Below are 22220 nucleotides of genomic sequence, written 5' to 3' on the forward strand. Positions count from 1 at the left end.
CCTTCAGACACCTTGGATAGCACTAGCACAGGTGCTCAATCGGTGGCAGCAGGTGACCCAGTGGCGTAATCTGCCTTCCCAGTCCCGTCACACCTTTCTCAGACAGGGACAATATCTTTCTCCAGTGGAACTGCAGTGATTTCTTCCACCATTTAGCTGAGCTCTGACAACTTATCAGCCTTCCCCCTTTCTTCTGCATTGCGCTTCAGGAAACTTGGTTTCCAGCAATGCGAACACCCGCCCTCCGTGACTATCAGAGTTATTATAAGAACCGGGCAGCTTATGGAAGAGTGTCTGGTGGCGTCTGCATATCTGTCCTTAACTCTCTTCACAGCGAGTCTGTTCCTCTACAAACAGCTTTAGAGACTGTCCTGTTCGGGTGTGGACACCACAGGCTGTTACCGCCTGCAGCCTTTACCTGCCACCGAATGGTGAAGACGCGCAGCATGTCCTGGCTGCGATGATAGCCCAATTGCCGCCACCTTTCTTGTTATTGGGTGACTTCAACGTCCATAACCCTCTGTGGGGTGGGTCAGTGGCAACAGGTCGAGGCACCACCGTTGAGCATTTATTGGCGCAGCTCTATCTCTCGATTTTAAATGATGGTGCCTTCACACACTTCAGTGTGGCGCATGGCACATACTCCGCCATTGACCTTTCGATCTACAGCCCTAGCCTCTTACCGTCTGTCCAATGGAGTGTGCATGACAACCTGTGTGGTAGTGACCACTTTCCAATCTTTCTGTCACTACCACTCCATCACTCTTCTTGGCGCCCCAGCAGATGGGCTATGAATAACGCTGACTGGGACTTGTTCTCCTCCATTGCCGCTATTGAACCCCTCTCTAATGACGACATTGATGTGGTGGTTCACTCAGTCACCACCAGCATCGTTACTGCCGCAGAATCTGCCATTCCCCATTCTTCTGCGTCCCCTCGGCGCAGGACTGTGCCTTGGTAGTCGCCTGAGATCGCTGAAGCGATTAAAGATCACCGGCGGGCGCTCCAGCATCACAAGTGACATCCCTCCATAGAACACCTCGTCGCCTTCAAGTGGCTGTGTGCGCGGGCTCGCCACCTTATCTGCTGACGTAAGCAGGAGTGCTGGGAGCGGTATGTTTCAACCAGTGGCCTCCATGTCTCTCCATCACAGGTCCGGGCCAAGATTCGACGCCTCTATGGCTATCGAACCCCTGTCAGCGTCCCAGTGCTCTCACTGAATGGAGCAGTCTGTACTGACTCTGACATCATTGCAAATCGCTTGGTAGAGCATTTTGCTCTGAGTTTCGCTTCTGCGAATTACCCCATGGCCTTCCGCTCCATTAAAGAGCGGATGGAACATCGGAGCCTTTTGTTTCGCACCCACCATCCAGAATCATGCAATGTTCCATTCACTGAGTGGGAATTTCGCAGTGCCCTAGCCACTTGCCCTGATACCGCTCCTGACCCAGATCGCATCCACTGTCAGATGCTGAAACGCCTTTCAATGGGCTGCCAGCGACGGCTCCTCGACCTTTACAACAGTCTCTGGGTTGAGGGTGAGTTTCCGTCGCAATGGCGGGAAAGAATTGTTATCCCCATTCTGAAACGTGGCAAGAACCCTTTGGAGGTGGACAGCTACCATCCCATTAGCCTCACCAACGTTCTTTGCAAGTTGCTTGAACTGATGGTGAGCCGGCGCTTGAATTGGGTACTGGAGTCTCGTGGCCTTCTGGCTCCGTCTCAGGGTGGGTTCCGTAAAGGCCGCTCTGCCGCCGACAACCTGGTGAGCCTGGAGTCGGCCATCCGTACTGCCTTTGCCCGCCGTTAGCACCTGGCCGCTTTCTTTTTCGACATGCGGAAGGCGTACGATACCACATGGCATCAGCACATACTTTCTACGCTTCATGGATGGGGTCTTCGGGGCCCTCTGTCGATCTTTATCTGAAATTTTCTGTCGTATCGTACCTTTTTCATGCAAGTCGCGGCCTCCCATAGTTCCTCCCGAGTCCAGGAGAATGGGGTACCACAGGGATCTGTCCTCAGTGTCTGCCCGTTTTTAATTGCAAGAAACGAGCTCGCTGCAGCGGTGGGAAATTCTGTCTTTGCTTCCCTGTATGCTGACGACTTCTGTCTTTACTATAGCTCTATTGGCATTGCAGCTGCTGAACGTCAGCTACAGAGCACTATCCGTAAGGCGCAGTCTTGGGCTGTAGCTCATGGGTTCCAGTTTTCGGCAGCCAAGACCTACGTTATGCTTTTCTGCCAGCGATGCACTGTTCACCCGGAGCCGCGGCTTTATCTTGACGGCGTACTTCTTGCTGTGGTGGAGACACATAGGTTTTTGGGTGTAGTTTTTGATGCCCGGTTGACTTGGCTGCCTCATATTCGGCAGCTTAAACAGACGTGTTGGTGGCATCTAAATGCTCTGCGATGCTTGAGCCACACTAGCTGGGGCGCCGACCAAACTACCCTCTTACAGCTCTACCAGGCGTTAATACAGTCCCATCTGGATTATGGGAGTCTGGCTTTTATGGCTCAGTATCCCCATCTGTGTTGCGGGTGCTGGACCCAATACTATACAGCGGGATACGACTTGCCACTGGTGCCTTCCAGACCAGCCCTGTGGACAGCATACATTTGGAGCAGGTGTCCCTCCACTGCTATTAAGGCACCAACATTTACTGGCCGCTTATGCTGCCCATGTTTTTAGCTTGCCAGGGCATCCAAATTATTGTTTTCTGTTCCCGCAATCGGTCATCCGTCTCCCAGCACGTCGGCCCTGGTCGGGTTGTACAATTGCCGTCTGCATCCGGGAGCTTCTCTCCGGGCTTGGGAGTTTTCCCTGTTCCACCTCCTTTCCGGGCCCCTTAGTACTGTTTTACACCTCGAAGCTAACCATTCTTCTGTTGTATTTCTCTTCCCTATTTCATTAAGTTGTAGCCTTAATGCCAGCTTTCCTATTTTCTATAACCTTCAATTTTTAACATATCCAACTCCTATTAATTTAATTTCTTCAGTTCCTTCAGTGTTAATCTGCAGCTCATAACCAGTAAATTGTGGCCAGAATCCCCATTTTCAACTGGAAATATTTTACAATTTAAAATATAGTTTCAAAATAAATGTTTTTACCTTTATGTAATTATTTTAAACCTTCTACTGTTTCCTGTTATTTTCCAGACATACAACATTTGTTCACAATTCGTAAACCAAGTGTGAAATTGTTGGTCTGTCCAAAATTCTATCAGCTAGTTTCCCTTTTCATTTTTTTTCTTATCCCTGAAATTATTTTGTCTTCCCTTTGTTTTCCTATGTACCTGACACTGGTACTTCAACATAAGGAAAAAAAATATTAAAAATGGTAATACGGTTACCGTCATCACAACAAATATTAAGTTAATTCATTTCATCCACTGCACTACGTGGAACCATGTTGCAGCACCCCAGTTATAACCTTGAATGACAATGCGTAGATTTTGTAAGGATATTAATTTCGTATATTCATTTCAGGCTACAAAATCTTAACTCAAAATATGACCGTGTTAAAAGTATTAGTGACTGTTCATTATAATTATACATTTTGTGTTCATTCAATTTTGGACACAACAAATGTGACACTTTCAAGCTCAGAGTATTGTAACATGCGTAATGTGTACCTAAAATCATATTGATATGTTGGTTAGAGCGTTATGCAAAATTGCAAATTATTAGGTCTCTCATTTTCCTTCGTTGAGAGGAACAATTGAGGAGAGTGGAGAGTTTCAATTACGTAGGAAGTCTGATACAGGAAGATGGAAAAAACTACAGAGAAATAAACGAGCGGGGGAGAAAAGCAGAAACATTTCGGAAGAGTGTCAGAAGCATGATGTGGAGCAAGGGTGTACCCCAAATCAGTAAAAAGGTTATATACTGGTCATACTATGTCCCAATCCTGACATATGCATCAGAAACCTGGGTTATGAAAGGAAGAGAGAAAATCAAAGTACAAGCTAGTGAGATGAAATTCTTGAGAAACAGTATTGGAGTGACAAAGATACAGGTTAAGAAATGATACGATCAGAGAGCTAATAAAGGTGGAACCATTACAGGAGGTGATAGAGAAATCAAGGCTGAGATGGTATGGACACGTTAAGAGAATGGAGGAGAGGAGGATACTCAGGTACACGAGATAAAACTGGTCGGGAAGAGACTGAGAGGCAGATGGCTGAAAGGAGTAGAGGAATGGTTCCAGAAGAAAGGAGAAGACTGGACCAAGGTGCAGACGGAGAGATGGTGCCAAGACGGAAGATGATGGGGAGGCCTATGTTCCATACAGACTCGACCAGATGCTGGAAACTGTCCCAGATGATGAGAGAGTGAAGCAGCACCCTGGCTGAGGCCTTGAACTCGTATGTGGAAGGAGCAGTGCTATACAATGTATTGATGACATAATTTTTGTTGAAGAACAAGAAATGTTCAGTGATTAAAGATTAGATATTCTTAAAGAAAGAAATTAGACAAAATGTTAAATTGTAAATTCTTAAATGCAATGTATTGATTCTTTTCATTTCATTTTAGGCTTTATTCACCGTGCACTGGTTATCCTCGTCATTTGGTCCTGTTTCTGATGAGATCTTCCAGTCACTCTATCTAGTAAAGCTTTCTATGACTGATGCTATATTGTCCCATGATTTGGTCTGTTTGTGAGTATTAGAGTACAGTTTATTTAATACATCTAATTCTTTATTGCTAGATGTGTAAAAGAAATGAAAGACAGTCAATCACCTACGGGTGACTAAGGTGTGTCGCATTGAAACAAGTAGTAGAAAATGAAAGGAGGTGGGTGACAGAAAATGTCTACATTGGTGGGGGAGGGGGGAGGAAGAGTGATGAAAAAAGGCAGTACACAATCTGAAGCAGGGAAGAAATGGGGACAGAACAACAGAAGAGAGCAGGGGAAGGGGAAGGTGAGGCATTAGGAAACAAGGTAATGTAGTTTTAGGCCAAGGGGATTGTGAGAGCATAGGATATACTGTAGAAAGAATTCTCACCACCATAGTTCAGATAAAGTAATGCTGGAAGAGAGTATCCAAATGGTGTGTGTAGTGAAGCAACTGTTGAACTTTCTTGTGGTGTGGTGCATAACATGTTTGGCAGTTAGATGGTAAAGTTTGTGGTTTGCCACTATTTGGTGGTGGCAAATCATGCCAGTAGACAGTTGGTTACATGTCATAGCCACATTGAACGCTGCACATTAATTTCAGCACGGTTGATATATAACAGGCCGCTTTCACTTCTGGCTCTGCCTTTTATAGGGTAGGAAGCACCCATGATTAGACTGCAGTAGAAAGTGGTGGGTGTAGGGTGTGTGGAACAGGTCTTACACATGGGTCACTCACAAGGGAATGGCCCATGGGGTGCAGAATTTGGAGCAGGATAGGAATAGGGATGGACAAGTACCCAGAAAATTTGGATGATTTATTCAAGAGAAAGAGCTTCACAAATAGAGCAAGTCATTAATATGGTGGTCTCCCTCTGGACTGTATTGGTTTTGAGGGATAGAGTTGTTGTATGTCATTCTGAGGAATATCTTGCAAAATTCTGTCCAGTTGGTGCATTAGATTTTGAAAATCCTGAGCTGCTGGGAGAGCCCTACCCCGAATGCTGCAAATGTTCCCTTGCTGGCCAAGGTAGTTTTTGGGAAGCACAAACACAAGCATTTGAAACTCTTGTCGTATGTATGTGGACTTTATCTTGCTTGAATGTAAGCCTAGGATGGCTTGCCATGAAGGGCAACAAAATGGGGCATAGAATATTGTCGACTTACCGCTGTGCTGTAAGGGTGCCGTGGATTGACAAGTGAAGGGGTCCTGCTGTGAAAAGAAGTGGTATCCCACCACTGTCCATCGCATCTTCAGACAAGTCTTTACAGATCATTGAGCTCAGTGAGAAGTGGGGTTGAAGACTGATGACTCCCGCTTGGAATTGAGGCCTGATAACCAGCAAAGTTGTGTGTGGAGATGCCCTAGACGGTGGTGGGATACCAATCCAATTCTCGCCCACCATACAGACTGACAACAAAGAGTGATGGCCTTATGAGCCATTTCTTTTCATTGCAGGACCCCTTTGGTTGTTATTCACAGTACTGTTACAGCACAGTGATATGTTAACAATATTCTATTCCCCATTTTGTTGCCCTTTGTGGAAGCAATCTTGGGCTTAATTTCAGCAAGGCAGAGCCTGACCACAAACAGCTAGTTTCTACTGCTTGTTGTCATGCTTGCCAAACCCTACATTGGCCAGAAAGGTCACCATATCTCTCCCCAATTGAGAACATTTGAAGCATTATGGGCAGGTTCGTCCAACCAACTCGAGATTGTCACAGTCTAATGCTCCAAACGGACAGAATTTTGCATGATGTCCCTCAGAATGACATCCAACAACTCTATCCCTCCAGTGCCAAATCAAACAACTGCTTGCATAAGGTCAAGGAGGAGACCACCCCGTTATTGACTTACTCAATTTGTGAAGCTCTTTCTCTTGAATATATCATTCAATTTTTCTGTAATTGTAATCATTTGTTTCTCTGTACATGTATTTCACATCTACCAATCCTGTCACATTCAGATAATTTCTGAGACAGAGACAGAGACAGATAGTGAGTGTTCTGTAGGTAGGGTTTCCGGCAGAACTCAACATGTGTAAATGAAGAGCAGGTGAAAGATGTGGTTGAGCTTTGCAACACCAGGGTGATACTGAGTGAGTGATCAGTGGAGTTCTCATCAGTCTCTGATTAACAGGCTTACTGATGTCAGTGGACCCTGCCCAGATTTTGCCTAATTCAATATATAAAATTACATTCAAACCAAATGATTGCTTTCACCCTGATCCTTTTAAAGTAGAACTTTAATTCAGTTAACATCTCTTCGCACTTGGTTATCTTACACACACACTTTTAGATCATGATACTACCTGAGAATATTCTGAAATAGTTTGTATGATAAATACTGAATACATTTTCTGCCTGATTGGTCATTACATTGACATCACTGAGACAAGATCAGACTAATTACAGAACATGTGGCAGATAAGTCAGTCCTCTCCCCTGCACACTGAGCAATTTGGTGCCATGCTTAAAACAGTGGATTTCCTATGGGAGGAGTAGGCTCGGCATTCCCTCCTTGCCATATAGATTTAGGTAGGCCTACCTCACTCACTGTGATGGCCAACATGGCTCCTGTAAAGAGGGCTCACTCAGTTTCCTTCCTCTTCTTGGCCATTCCAAGGTTGCACTCTGTCTCTAATAACTGTGTTAATAATGGGATGTTGGTCCCCAATCTTCCTTTATCTTCTTTCTGTACACTGCTATTAGGATATGACACTAATTTAGTGATAAATCTTGTCTGTAACTCTTAGGAAAGAGAAAGTGAGTATACGTAACAAGAAAATCCACAGTTCAAGAATACTTTCATGGATACATACTCTACATTCAATTAAGGGGAGTTAGAATGGCAAAAAAAATTCATATTTTTGTATTCTCATCTCATTATAAAACTTGCAATTTTCTGAATTATATATAATCACTTATAAACTCACATGGGAAGTATTTTATGTTATTTTTTTAAATATAATCTACACCAGTTGAAAATGTTAAAAATTTTACGTGCATTACTTCAAGATCGAATAAAATTGATAATTTTTTATATAGAAGGCTGTGGATTGCTGTGTTATAAAGGTTTAATATTGGTCATGTCCAGAAGAGGATGGGCACCAGGTTGAAGAAGTTGATGAGTGATAAACTACAGCAGTATTATGTGACAGCCATTAGAAATAATACTGAGGATTTGTTGAAAATGAAGCAGGCAATGTGGGCTACCTTCTTCCACAGACTGTCAGCTGATGAAAAACCAGTACACCACTTTTGCCCTCCTAGACCTGATCCATGGTGCAATTTACTGCAATGCCCAGTACTCAAACACTTCATACAGTCATAAACATTCCATCCCAGCAGCAGTCATGGATATTGTAAAACCTGGCAAATCCTGAATTACTGAAGTGTCTGCATGGTCAGACTCAAAATCCTAATGAGTTGTTCAATAATCTTATATGGACTCGCTTGCCAAAAAATGTTTTTGTTGGAATGAAAACACTAAAGTAGGGAGGGGGGGGGGCAGTAATGCTGTTATTGCTTTTAATTATGACAACATTGGTAGGGTGAAAGTGCTACAGCATATGGGAAAAAAAACTGCATCAGAGAACTTGAATGGATGGACAAGGTTCACATTGATAAAGCAGAGTATGCAGCACAGCTAACGACTAAGGAGTCTAGAAAGAAGAAAAGAAGAAAAAACTTGGAAAAAGTCATGATTATGATATACAGTATGATGCAGGGTGCTCCAGGTGATGAAAAATTAAAAAAAAAATAAGCATATATTGAGTTACAGTATTTTGAAACTTTACAAGCCGTTCATGAAAATTTACATTTTCTGTTGCTTTTTCCCTAAATCTCGGAAGCCACTTAGCGTACCCAAATTATCAGGCAGTAATAACATATATGTCCTGAGTCTACTGAACTAAAAGACCAACATAATGTTACATATAATTAAAATTATTTCGGATAACATACAAAAGAGCACACAAAATTTTTAACCATGTAATTAAAAAATTGTATTTCCAAAAGCAGTGGGTGAAATGCAATTATTGTAGTTAAGTGAACTCAGAATGTACAGTTTAATGTCTTGTAAACGTTTCATGTCAATGACTACAGTGGTTCATGAAATACAGGGAAGCCAGGTCACTAAATTTAACATTGTCGGGATAGGGTGTTCCAACTCCCCTTAACTTTCAAAATGGTCTACAGATTTTCTGATATTGACAATGAATTATCATTTTCTGTGGATGTGGTATTGTTAGCTCTAGTAATACCAAACTTCAGGTGTTTTTCAGAAATGTAATATGAGACTCTTGCAGTTCGATTCACATTTACTAAAAGAGAAATCTGGTGAAATTGCATAGGGGACGTGACAAACAAATGCCAAAAAAATACCATTTGTTTGATTAATTAATGGCAGTGACAGTCATTTCCTTTGTCATAGTCACCACACATGTGCAGCGAGGGTAAAACTCTGGAATAAGTAAAGAAAGCTTCGTATCACCTTGCTGATATCCATATATTGAATCACTTGTGGAAGATAATGGAAAGCTGTGGGAACTGTGTGAGGTTAACGTATTCATAATTTTCTAAAGGAAATTATTTCACTTGTATACTACAACATTTTTTTCTTTATTTTGCAGCTGTGACTTATTAAACTGATAGTTTGGTAATTTTCACATGTGTGAACACCTGCTTTCTTTGGGATTGGAATTATTATATTCTTCGTGATGTCTGAGGGTATTTCGCCTGCCTGTCTCATACATCTTGCTCACCAGATGGTAGAGTGGAAGTGCAAAATGGCTAAGCAGAGATGGCTAGAGGACAAATGTCAAGATATAAAGGCTTATCTCACTAGGGGTAAGATAGATACTGCCTACAGGAAAATTAAAGAGACCTTTGGAGAAAAGAGAACCACTTGTATGAATATGAAGAGCTTAGATGGAAATCCAGTTCTAAGCAAAGAAGGGAAAGCAGAGAAAGGTAGAAGGAGTATACAGAGGGTCTACACAAGGGCGATGTACTTAAGGACAATATTATGGGAGTGGAACAGAATGTAGATGAAGATGAAATGGGAGATATGATATTGCGTGAAGAGTTTGACAGCACTGAAAGACCTAAGTTGAAACAAGGCCCCGGGAGTAGACAACATTCCATTAGAACTACTGACGGCCTTGGGAGAGCAAGTCCTGACAAAACTCTACCATCTGGTGAGCAGGATATATGAGACAGGCGAAATACCCTCAGACTTCATGAAGAATATAATAATTCCAATCCCAAAGAAAGCGGGTGTTGACAGATGTGAAAATTACCGAACTATCAGTTTAATAAGTCACAGCTACAAAATACTAACACAAATTCTTCACAGACGAAGGGAAAAACTTGTAGAAGCCGACCTCGGGGAAGATCAGTTTGGATTCCGTAGAAATGTTGGAACACGTGAGGCAATACTGACCCTGAGATTTACCTTCGAAAATAGACTAAGGAAAGGCAAACCTACATTTTTAGCATTTGTAGACTTAGCAAAAGCTTTTGACAATGTTGACTGGAATACTCTCCTTTAAATTCTAACGGTGGCAGGGGTAAAATACAGAGAGCGAAAGGCTATTTACAATTTGTACAGAAACCAGATGGCAGTTATAAGAGTCGAGGGACATGAAAGGGAAGCAGTGGTTGGGAATGGAGTGAGACAGGGTTGTAGCCTCTCCCCGATGTTATTCAATCTGTATATTGAGCAAGCAGTGAAAGAAACAAAAGAAAATTTCGGAGTCCGTATTAAAATCCATGGAGAAGAAATAAAAACTTTGAGGTTCACCGATGACATCGTAATTCTGTCAGTGGCAGTAAAGGACTTGGAAGAGCAGTTGAATGGAATGGACAGTGTCTTGAAAGGAGGATATAAGATGAACATCAATAAAAGCAAAACGAGGATAATGGAATGTAGTCGAATTAAGTCGGGTGATGCTGGAGGAATTAGATTAGGAAATGAGACACTTAAAGTAGTAAAAGAGTTTACTAACTGATGACGGTTGAAGTAGGCTGGCAATGGCAAGGAAAGCATTTCTGAAGAAGAGAAATTTGTTAACTTCGAGTATAGATTTAAGTGTCAGGAGGTCGTTACCGAAAGTATTTGTATGGAGTGTAGCATTATATGGAAGTGAAACATGGATGATAAAAGTTTGGGCAAGAATAGAATAGAAGCTTTCGAAATGTGGTGCTACAGAAGAATGCTGAAGATTAGATGAGTAGATCACATTACTTATGAGGAGGTATTGAATAGAATTGGGGAGAAGAGGAGTTAGTGACACAACTTGACAAGAAGAAGGGATCGGTTGGTAGGACATGTTCTGAGGCCTCAAGGGATTGCAAATTTAGCATTGGATGGTAGCGTGGATGTTATACATGACAATCGGACTAAACTATTAATTTGATGCTTTTATCAACCCCCCCTCCCACTCCCCCCCTTACACCCGCCCCGACTTGAAAGATACAGTTGCTGAACAGTTCAATGAAAACTTGAGTTTCATTTCAATAATGTTTAAAGCCGGTGGCAGGCATAAAACGTCATCCGAAATTGTACTAAATGCATTCTCAGTAAATTATTTTGAACAAGTAGTTCAATGAGCCCACTTGAAGTGTAAATGGTTCAGAAAGCATGCTTGACCTCTTAGCCACAAATAATTCTGAACTAATAGTGAGTATCATCATGAATACAGGGATTAGCAACCAAAAGGCAGTTGCTGCTAGGCTGAATAACATAACACCTAGAACACAAAGTATATCTATTTAAAAAAGCTGATAAAAATGCCCATAGTGCATTTTTAAGAGACAGTCTTCGCTCCTTCCGATCTGCTCATGTAAGCGTAGAAAAGTTGTGGAATGATTTCAGAGAGATAATATCAACAGAAGTTGAGAGATATATATACCACAAAATTAATAAGTGATGGTACTGATCCCCCTGACACATAACAAGACATATCGCTGTTCCAGAAGTAGCGAAAAAAGCACGCCAAATTTAAAAGAATGCAATATCCCCAAGACTGGCAAAGTTTTCCAGTAGTTCGAAATAAAGCGCGTACTGCAGTGCAAAATGCTTTTAATAATTTCCACAACAAAAATCTGGCAGAAAACCCAAAGAATTCTGGTCATACACAAAGCACACCAGTGGCAAGATGCAATGAATATCTTCACTGTGCGATAACAACAGTGATGTCAGGGGCACTAAAGAAGAGTTATTAAACACAGTTTTCCAAAACGCCTTCACCCAAGGAGACATAGTAAATATTCCTGTATTCCAATCACGAAATACTGCCAAGATGAGAAACATAGAAGTAGATATCCTCGGTGTAACAAACAGTTTAAATCACTTAATAAAGCCAAGGCCTCCGGTCCAGATTGCATACCAGTCAGGTTCGTCTCAGAGTACGCTGATACAATAGCTCCATATTTAGCAGTTATATACAACTGCTAGCTCACAGAAAGATCCGTACCTAAAGACTGGAAAATTACTCAAGTCACACCAATACCCAAAAAGGGAAGTAGGAGCAATCCACTGAATTACATGCCCATATCACTAACATCAATTTGCAATAGGGTTTTGGAACATATACTGTTTTCGAACATTATGAAGCACCTTGAAGAAAACAATTTACTGACACACAGTCTGCATGGATTCAGAAAATATCGTTTTTGCAAAACACAACTAGCTCTTTATGAAGTAATGAGCGCTATCGACAGGGGATGTCAGATTGATTCCATATCTTTAGATTTCTAGAAGGCTTTCGACACCACTCCTCAAAAGTGTCTTCTAACCAGACTGCATGCCTATGAAATATCGCCTCAGTTGTCTGACTGGATTCATGATTTCCTGTCAGAAAGTTCACAGTTTGTAGTAATAGATGGAAAGTCATCAAGTAAAACAGAAGTAATATTCGGCGTTCCCCAAGGAAGTGTTACAGGCATTCTATTGTTCCTGATCCATATTAATGGCATAGGAGATAATCTGAGTAGCCGTCTCAGATTGTTTGCAGATTTTACTGTCTTGTAAAGTCATTAGATGACCAAAATGAATTGCAAAATGATTTAGATAAGAAATCTTATGGTGCGAAAAGTGACAATTGAACCTGAATAAAAAAAAGGTGTCAAGTTATTCACATGAGTACTAAAAGAAATCTGCTAAATTTCTGTTACGTGATAAGTCACACAAATCTGAAGGCTGTAAATTCAACTAAATACTTACGGATTACAATTACAAATAACCTAAATTGGAATGATCACATAGATAATGTTGTGGATACAGCAAACCAAAGACTGTGATTCATTGGCAGAACAGTTAGAAGGTGAAAAGGTCTACAAAAGAGACTGCTTACACCGCGCTTGTCCGCCCTATTCTGGAGTATTGTTGTGTGGTGTGGGATCCGCATCAGGTGGAACTGATGGATGACATTGTAAAAGTACAAACAAGGGCAGCTCGTTTTGTATTATAGTGATATAGGGAATATAGTGCCACAGACATGATACGTGAACTGGAGTGACAATCATTAAAACAAAGGAGATTTTCACTGCAATGGGATCTTCTCGTAAAATTTCAATCACCAATTTTCTCCTCCGATTGCAGAAACATTCTCTTGGCACACACCTACATAGGAAGAAATGATCATCACGATAGAATAAGAGGAATCAGGGCTCGCACAGAAAAATTTAAGTGCTCGTTTTCCCATGTGCCGTTCAAGGGTGGAACAGTAGAGAGACAGCTTGAAGGTGGTTCATTGAACCCTCTGCCATGCACTTTATTGTGAATAGCAAAGTAATCATGTAGATGTGGACAGGGTATTTCACAATATTATACCAATTCTTCTGCATCTCATCTTATGAATCACTGGTGAGGCAGTGCACAGACACTCTCAGTTGGAGGGGGGAAGAGGGTGTTCTAGCATCCAAAAAGTGTGTTAAGACTGCATTGTATACAACAGGTACGAGTTGCTAATAATACATACACAAGAAAAGCAAACAGACAGATTCTGGGTAAATTGCTGCTCGGTGTTTTACACTGTTAGTGGTGAAATTGACTCTTGTTATTTCTGTACAGCAGTTGCAGTACTCTTCTGGAAAAGACAAGTTTCTCCACTATGAGTGCTGCTCCTTTTTCACTTTACAGACAGACTCTCTCTCGCCAACATTTCCTATCCAGTTCTCTTATAGAAGTAGACAAAATAGTACAACTGATTTTAATTTTATGCAGTGGAGTTATTTTCTGTTAATTGTGTGAGTACTCCTGAGCTATTATGTAAAATACATTGCTATAAACTGTCTGAGAAGTGCTTCATATGTAAATGTGATGTCAGTAACCTATGTAGTGTTGGCAGGAAAGGGATTTGATTGGCAAAAGTGGCATCTTGCTGTCTTTTGTCGACAGTATATTGTAAAGCCGTGTAATCTTGTTGTAATGGTGAATTAATGAATAACCATTGAAGTACTACACTTCACTCACCATTTACTGTGTTAGTGATAGACTGAATAAATCCCTGTAATTCATGAATTGCTAGCCTTTGTAGAGTGAGCTGCACAGACTTGCACATCTCCACCTTTTGTTACAGAGGAAACCAGTTTGATCGTCTGGACCTCTTCAGACTTTGAGAGAGTAGAGGCTGGGGTGATGAACTTGATACACTTAAGCTGCAAAAAGTATTTCAGCCATTGATAGTGGAGTCGATGAAATCGAAATTGTTGAGTAAATACTGAAATTGTGTTACACTTGGGGTAGGCTCTTCAGTGTAGTAGACAGTTGACAGCTCCAGCGGTTGGTCTTTTTTTACATAATAGCTTATTTAACAGTTGCAAATAAATACTAACGTAATAAACTGAAAATAACTGTACTATATAAATGTGTAGCCAACAGTCTTCCCGCAGTGGTAACATGGGTGACCATCTGTTCTGCCGAGTGCTGTTGGTAAACAGGGTACTCTCAGCCCATGTGAGGCAAACTGGGGAGCTACTTAAGTGAGAAGTAGTGGCTCAAGTCGTGTAATCTGACATACAACCAGGAGAGCAGTGTGCTGACACAAGTCCCTCCATATCTGCATCCAGTGACACCTGTGGGCTGAGGATGACATGGCGGGCGGTTGATACCGGTACTGTTGGGCCTTCCAAGGCCTGTTGGGATGGATTTTAGTTTAGTTTATATAAATGTGTACTCAGCGAAGTTACTTTGTCTGCTCACTTGAAAGGACTGGATTGGAAATGCTGGAGAGATATAGTCTGTTCATAAACTGAAAAGTGAGGTGCACTCATCGTGGGGAAGTTGCCTTCCCAGAAGAACGCTACAACCCCCTCACAAAATGACTAAGAATCATTTTCCCTGTTACACTGTAGAACAGTGCACAAAGATTTACGTAGATTGCATCCTTACACATTTCTTACATTTGTCTTATTAGTAATTCATATCTCTCTTCCATTTAGTGTTAACACACTTTGTGGAAGATGAACACCTCCTTTGAGAGTGTCTTGCACATTGTCACCTATGATTCCTAAGGCAAGCTGTTGAAGGGTTGGTATAATTTTGTGAATGAAATAACACAATTTCAAAGACTGTACTGATCTCGTGCAGATATCATGGTATGAATTCAAAGTAGACTGGGGCGGCAGTGAGAATTTGGATCAAGGAGAGAGGCATGCCACGGTAATCCATGCAGTTGTGTGAACCATTGTGCCCAGATGGCTTAGTGGCTAACATACCTGCCTTGTAGCAGGAGACCAGGGTTCAATTCACAGCCTTGGTACAAATTTTCACTAACTGCTTCAGTATATCCATCCTGGATGTTCCATTGTTTGAAAAACCAATTACAGGGTATTTCACATAATAGAGGGAAACATTTCACGTGGGAAAAATATATCTAAAAACAAAGATGATGTGACGTAACAAAAGTGCTGGAAGGTCGATAGACACACAAACATACACACAAAATTCAAGCTTTCACAACCAACGGTTGCTTCTTCAGGAAAGAGGGAAGGAGAGGGAAAGACGAAAGGATGTGGGTTTTAAGAGAGAGGGTAAGAAGTCATTCCAATCCCGGGAGCAGAAAGACTTACCTTAAGGAAAAAAAGGACAGGTATACACTCGCACACACACACACATATACATCCGCATATACCATATAGTGGAGATGAAAAATACACACTCTCTCTCTCTCTCTCTCTCTCTCTCTCTCTCTCTCTCTCTCTCTCTCTCTCCCTCTCCAGTTTTTATCCCCTAACTCCCGCCCCCCTCCACCTGCTGCTTCCATTACCAAATGAACTATTCCTTGATGCCTCAGGATGCATCCTATCGTCTAATCCACTATTTTAGTCAAGTTGTGCCACAAATTGCTTGTTTCCACAGTTCAGTACAGCCACATTTGTTATGCAGTCTAACCGTGTAATCTTAACATTTTTCTATAGCACCACTTTCAAAAACTTGTATTATGTCCTTGCCTGAACTGCATATTGTCCTATTGTCCAAGTTTCGTTTCCCTACATGGTTACACTCCATAACAGTTCATCCATAAAAGACTTACTGACAGTTGAATTGTTAATTGTTGTTAACAAATTCCTCTTTTTCATAAATACTTTCCTAACTATTGCCAGTCTGCATAGTATATCCTCTGCCTCATTTCCTAATCTGATTACTTCAGCATCAGCTGATTTAATTTGACTACCTTCGAATTGTCTTGTTTTATTTTTGTTGATCCCCCCATGAGCCATGGACCTTGCCGTTGGTGGGGATGCTTGCATGCCTCAACGATACAGATATCCGTACCGTAGGTGCAACCACAACGGAGAGTTATCTATTGAGAGGCCCGACAAATGTGTGGTTCCTGAAGAGGGACAGCAGCCTTTTCAGTAGTTGCAGGGGCAACAGTCTGGATGATTGACTGATCTGGCCTTGTAACACTAACCAAAACGGCTTTGCTGTTGTGGTACTGCGAACGGCTGAAAGCAAGGGGGAAACTACAGCCATAATTTTTCCGGAGGGCATGCGGCTTTACTGTATGGTTAAATGATGATGATGACTTCCTCTTGGGTAAAATATTCCGGAGGTAAAATAGTCCCCCATTCAGATCTCTGAGTGGGGGCTACTCAAGAGGACGCTGTTATCAGGAGAAAGAAAACTGGCATTCTACGGATCGGAGCGTGGAATGTCAGATCCCTTAATCAGGCAGGTAGGTTAGAAAATTTAAAAAGGTAATTGGATAGGTTAAAGTTAGATATAGTGGGAATTAGTGAAGTTTGGTGGCAGGAGGAACAAGACTTTTGGTCAGGCGAATACAGGGCTGTAAATACAAAGCCAAATAGGGGTAATACTGGAGTAGGTTTAATAATGAATAAAAAAATAGGAGTGCGGGTAAGCTACTACAAACAGCATAGCGAACGTATTATAGTGGCCAAGATAGACATGAAGCCCATGCCTACTACAGTAGTACAATTTTATATGCAAACTAGCTCTACAGATGATGGAGAATTTGAAGAAATGTATGATGAGATAAAAGAAATTATTCAGGTAGTGAAGGGAGACGAAAATTTAATAGTCGTGGGTGACTGGAATTCAACAGTAGGAAAAGGGAGAAAAGGAAACATAGTGGGCGAATATGGATTGGGGCTAAGGAATGAAAGAGGAAGCCGTCTGTTAGAATTTTGCACAGAGCATAACTTAATCATAGCTAACACTTGGTTCAAGAATCATAAAAGAAGGTTGTATACGTGAAAGAATCCTGGAGATACGAAAAGGTATCAGATAGATTTTGTGATGGTAAGACAGAGATTTAGGAACCAGGTTTAAAATTGTAGAAAATTTCCAGGGGCAGATGTGGACCTTGACAACAATCTATTGGTTATGAACTTTAGATTAAAACTGAAGAAATTGCAACAAGGTGGGAATTTAAGGAGATGGGACCTAGATAAACTGACTAAACCAGAGGTTGTACAGAGTTTCAGGGAGAGCATAAAGGAAAAACTGACAGGAATTGGGGAAAGAAATACAGTAGAAGACAAATGGGTAGCTCTGAGGGATGAAGTAGTGAAGGCAGCAGAGGATCAAGTAGGTAAAAAGACGAGGGCTAGTAGAAATCCTTGGGTAACAGAAGAAATATTGAATTTAATTGATGAAAGGAGAAAATATAAAAATGCAGTAAATGAAGCAGGCAAAATGGAATACAAAGTCTCAAAAATGAGATCGACAGGAAGTGCAATATGGGTAAGCAGGTTTGGCTAGAGGCCAAATGTAAGGATGTAGGGTCTTATCTCACTAGGGGTAAGATATATACAGCCTACAGGAAAATCAAAGAGACCTTTGGAGAAAAGAGAGCCACTTGTATGAATATCAAGAGCTCAGATGGAAACCCAGTTCTAAGCAAAGAAGGGAAAGCAGAAAGGTGGAAGGAGTATATAGAGGGTCTATACAAGGGCGATGTACTTGAGGACAATATTATGGAAATGGAAGAGGATGTAGATGAAGATGAAATGGGAGATATGATACTGCGTGAAGAGTTTGACAGAGCACTGAAAGACCTGAGTCGAAACAAGGCCCCCGGAATAGACAACATTCCATTAGAACTACTGAACGCCTTGGGAGAGCCAGTCCTCACAAAACTCTACCATCTGGTGAGCAGGATGTATGAGACAGGCGAAATACCCTCAGACTTCATGAAGAATATAATAATTCCAATCAAAAAGAAAGCAGGTGTTGACAGATGTGAAAATTACCGAACTATCAGTTTAATAAGTCACAGCTGCAAAATACTAACACGAATTCTTTACAGACGAATGAAAAAACTGATAGAAGCCGACCTCGGGGAAGATCAGTTTGGATTCCGTAGAAATGTTGGAACATGTGAGGCAATACTGACCCTATTTCTTATAGATAAATAGATTAAGGAAAGGCAAACATACATTTTTAGCATTTGTAGACTTAGCAAAAGCTTTTGACAATGTTGACTGGAATACTCTCCTTCAAATTCTAACGGTGGCAGGGGTAAAATACATGGAGCGAAAGGCTATTTACAATTTGTACAGAAACCAGATGGCAGTTATAAGAGTCGAGGGACATGAAAGGGAAGCAGTGGTTGGGAATGGAGTGAGACAGGGTTGTAGCCTCTCCCCGATGTTATTCAATCTGTATAATGAGCAAGCAGTAAAAGAAACAAAAGAAAAATTTGGAGTCGGTATTAAAATCCAGGGAGAAGAAATAAAAACTTTGAGGTTCGCTGATGACACTGTAATTCTGTCAGAGATAGAGCAGTTGAACGGAATGGACAGTGTCTTGAAAGGAGGATATAAGATGAACATCAACAAAAGCAAAATGAGGATAATGGAAAGTAGTCGAATTCAGTCGAGTGAATTAGACTAGAAAATGATACACTTAAAGTAGTAAAGGAGTTTTGCTATTTGGGGAGCAAAATAACTGATGTTGGTCGAAGTTGAGAGGATATAAGGAAAGCGTTTCTGAAGAAGAGAAATTTGTTAACATCGAGTATACATTTAAGTGTCAGGAAGTCATTTCTGAAAGTATTTGTATAGAGTGTAGCCATGTATGGAAGTGAAACATGGACAATAAATAGTTTGGACAAGAAGAGAATAGAAGCTTTTGAAGTGTGGTGCTACAGAAGAATGTTGAAGATTAGGTGGGTAGATCATGTAACTAATGAGGTATTAAATAGGATTGGGGAGAAGAGAAGTTTGTGGCACAACTTGACTAGAAGAAGGGATCGGTTGGTAGGACATGTCCTGAGGCATCAACGGATCACAAATTTAGCATTGAGGGTAAAAATCGTAGAGGGAGACTGAGATGAATACACTCAGCAGAATGATGTAGGTTGCAGTAGGTACTGGGAGATGAAGGAGCTTGCACAGGATAGATTAGCATGGAGAGCTGCATCAAACCAGTCTCAGGACTGAAGACAACAACACAACATTTTTGTTGACATTCATCTTATAAGATCTTTCTTCAAATGCTCTTCAAAGTCGTTTGCCGTATCTGACGGAATTACATTGTCATCTATAAACCTCAAAGTTTTTGTTCTATCTTCCTCAACTTGTAACTTCCTTTCCAAATTTCTATTTGGTCTGAGAGATGATCAGCATTATCCACAAAAATACACAACACAAAGTTTAAACTTTCACTTTTTAGCTGCATTTTATCAGTTTTAATTTTGGTTATAATATTGTGAAAAGGAAAGATGCCATTCACCAATAGTGGAGATGCTGAGTCGCAGGTAAGCACAACAAAAAGGCACTCATAAATACAACTTTCGGCCAGTAAGGCCTTCGTCAAAATTGGACAACAAACACACACATACACACTCCACACAAATTCAACTCATAAAGAAATTCAACTCATAAACAAATGACTGCAGTCTCAGGCATCTGAGGGCGTGCATGTGTTTGTCACGTAATTTTGAGGAAGGACTTACTGGTCAAAAGCTGTATTTGTGATAGTCTTTTTGTTGTGCCTATCTGACTCGGCGTCTCCACTATATGCTGAGTGACAACTTTCCTTTTCATAATATTGTTACATTCCATCCTGGATTAACCCTTGCTTAATTTCAGTTAGTGTTCTGTGAATTCGCAGCTCTTTAGATACATAATTAAGTTGTTGGCCATATAATCTATTTTCTATGTTTTATTCTCAAGTTGCGTAAATGCAGTTAATGCTATGTGATGAAGGCTTTTCATCATATATTTAAGGTGAAATGTATTTTGGTTATTAATCTGTCCAGTGTGCAGTTTTGTCTTTGTTAATTTTTATCGTGTGGAGATAGTTTGTTTCCTTCACTCCTCTATCTTCAAATGGAGCCAAGGAAAGTTGCTTTACAGTAAATAGGATAGTATGTTGAAGATAGTTATTAAAACTTATAGATGAATGAACACTGTGAGAATAATTAAAATATTAAATTTAAAATTCGGAATTAGTAGTTCTGTGTTTGCAAACCCAAGTGTAAACTGCAGTCTATTTCATGTTGTGTTTATCAAGACATTGAGTTACATGAGAAATGCTAACATCTTTCCTGATCTATGTTATGACACTGCAAAATATGGATTGCAGGGAAAAATCAGAAGAAAATGTTAAGTGATCATAATTCAATGACTTTTGGGTGCCTCAAATCAACTCCAGAAAACATTACCTCCTGTCATTGTTATAAAGTTTTCAGATGTTGGATGATGATTGTTATCAAATTCATCTCCTGTTATTCACTGTCCATGTACCAGTCATATACCACGCACATTCACATTTGATTAGTGGTATAGTACATTCTCTCTCTCTCTCTCTCTCTCTCTCTCTCTCTCTCTCTCTCTCTCCACATATTACTTGTAAGTTCATAATGTTGCAAGTTGCTTTCTGGGTTAACAATGGCAATGGAATCTAGGAGAAGGACAAAGAAAACAAAATAATGTGGTAATAGATCAACAAAGGCTGCAGGGAATTTCCAGCTATTTCTGGAAAACTTGGATGCTTTGTTGTGCTATCTGTCAGACAGGGGGAAGCAAATTATCATTTGTGGGGATTTCAATGTTGATTCCCTGAAAGAGTGTAATAGGAAGAATGACCTTTTAGTATTACTCAGTTCTTTCAATTTGAGCTCCGTCATTGATTTTCCTACTCGGATAACAAAGAACAGCAGTACATTGATAGATAACTTTTTTATAGACCAAGATAAGTTTAAGGACATAAATGCTTATCCTGTTGAGAATGGTCTTTCAGATCATAGTGCACAGCTTGTTACAGTACATGACATAGCTCCATGCAGTATAATAAATCAGACTTTCAAAGCAGTGCGTTCAATTAACAATATAAATATTGCAAACTTTAGGGAAAGCCTACAGCAGCTAGACTGGGATGAAGTGTATAAGGAACCCGATGCAAACTTGAAATATAACTTATTTCACAATACATTTTTAAGGGTATTTGAAAATTGTTTTCCCAAGAAAATAGTTAAACATAATTCCAAGAAAACATATAAAAAACCTTGGCTAACTAAAGGAATAAGAATATCTTGCAACCGCAAAAGAGAACTGTATCTAACAGCAAGATGGAGTACTGACCCCGAAATTGTTCAATATTATAAAAACTATTGTGCGGTACTAAGAAAAGTTATTAAAAAGTCCAGAAGCATGTGTATCATGTCTGAGATCAGTAACTCTGATAATAAAATTAAAGCAATTTGGAATATTATTGAAAGGGAAACAGGGCAACCAAGAGCACAGGAAGACTTTAGTGCAATAAAATTGAATGACAAGTGCACTAACAAACAATCAGAAATTGAAAATATTTTGAATAATCATTTTTTAAATGTTGTGGAGAAAATAGGATCTAGATCTTCACTAGAAGAGGCAAGGCTATTAATAGAAGAGGCCATACCTGCACAGTTTGAAACAGCTGTAATTCCACCAACCTCTCCCTCTGAAATCAGTAAAATAATAAACTCACTGAAAAGTAAAAGCTCTTACGGAATTGATGGCATTTCCAGCAAAGTACTTAAAGCTTGTTCCCCACAAATAAGTAGAATTCTCAGCCACGTATGTAATAGCTCTTTGGAGCAGGGTGTTTTCCCTGATAGACTGAAATATGCCATTGTAAAAC

At 40.6% G+C, this 22220-nt stretch overlaps 1 protein-coding gene across 2 annotated transcripts in view; it reads left to right on the forward strand.

The window, feature by feature from the left end:
• The window catches only part of LOC126352829 (E3 ubiquitin-protein ligase COP1-like), a 63370-nt gene that overhangs the window by 19349 nt on the left and 21801 nt on the right, over positions 1-22220 (forward strand). The window contains exon 2 of one of the 2 annotated variants that reach the window (XM_050002717.1): positions 4537-4661. The exons of the other annotated variant lie outside the window; for it this stretch is intronic. The gene's annotated coding sequence lies outside the window, so the exon portion shown is untranslated. The remainder of the gene's footprint in view (positions 1-4536; positions 4662-22220) is intronic. 2 annotated transcript variants of the gene reach the window in all.

Source organism: Schistocerca gregaria, chromosome 1 (assembly GCF_023897955.1).
Source record: "Schistocerca gregaria isolate iqSchGreg1 chromosome 1, iqSchGreg1.2, whole genome shotgun sequence".
Taxonomy (NCBI): domain Eukaryota; kingdom Metazoa; phylum Arthropoda; class Insecta; order Orthoptera; family Acrididae; genus Schistocerca; species Schistocerca gregaria.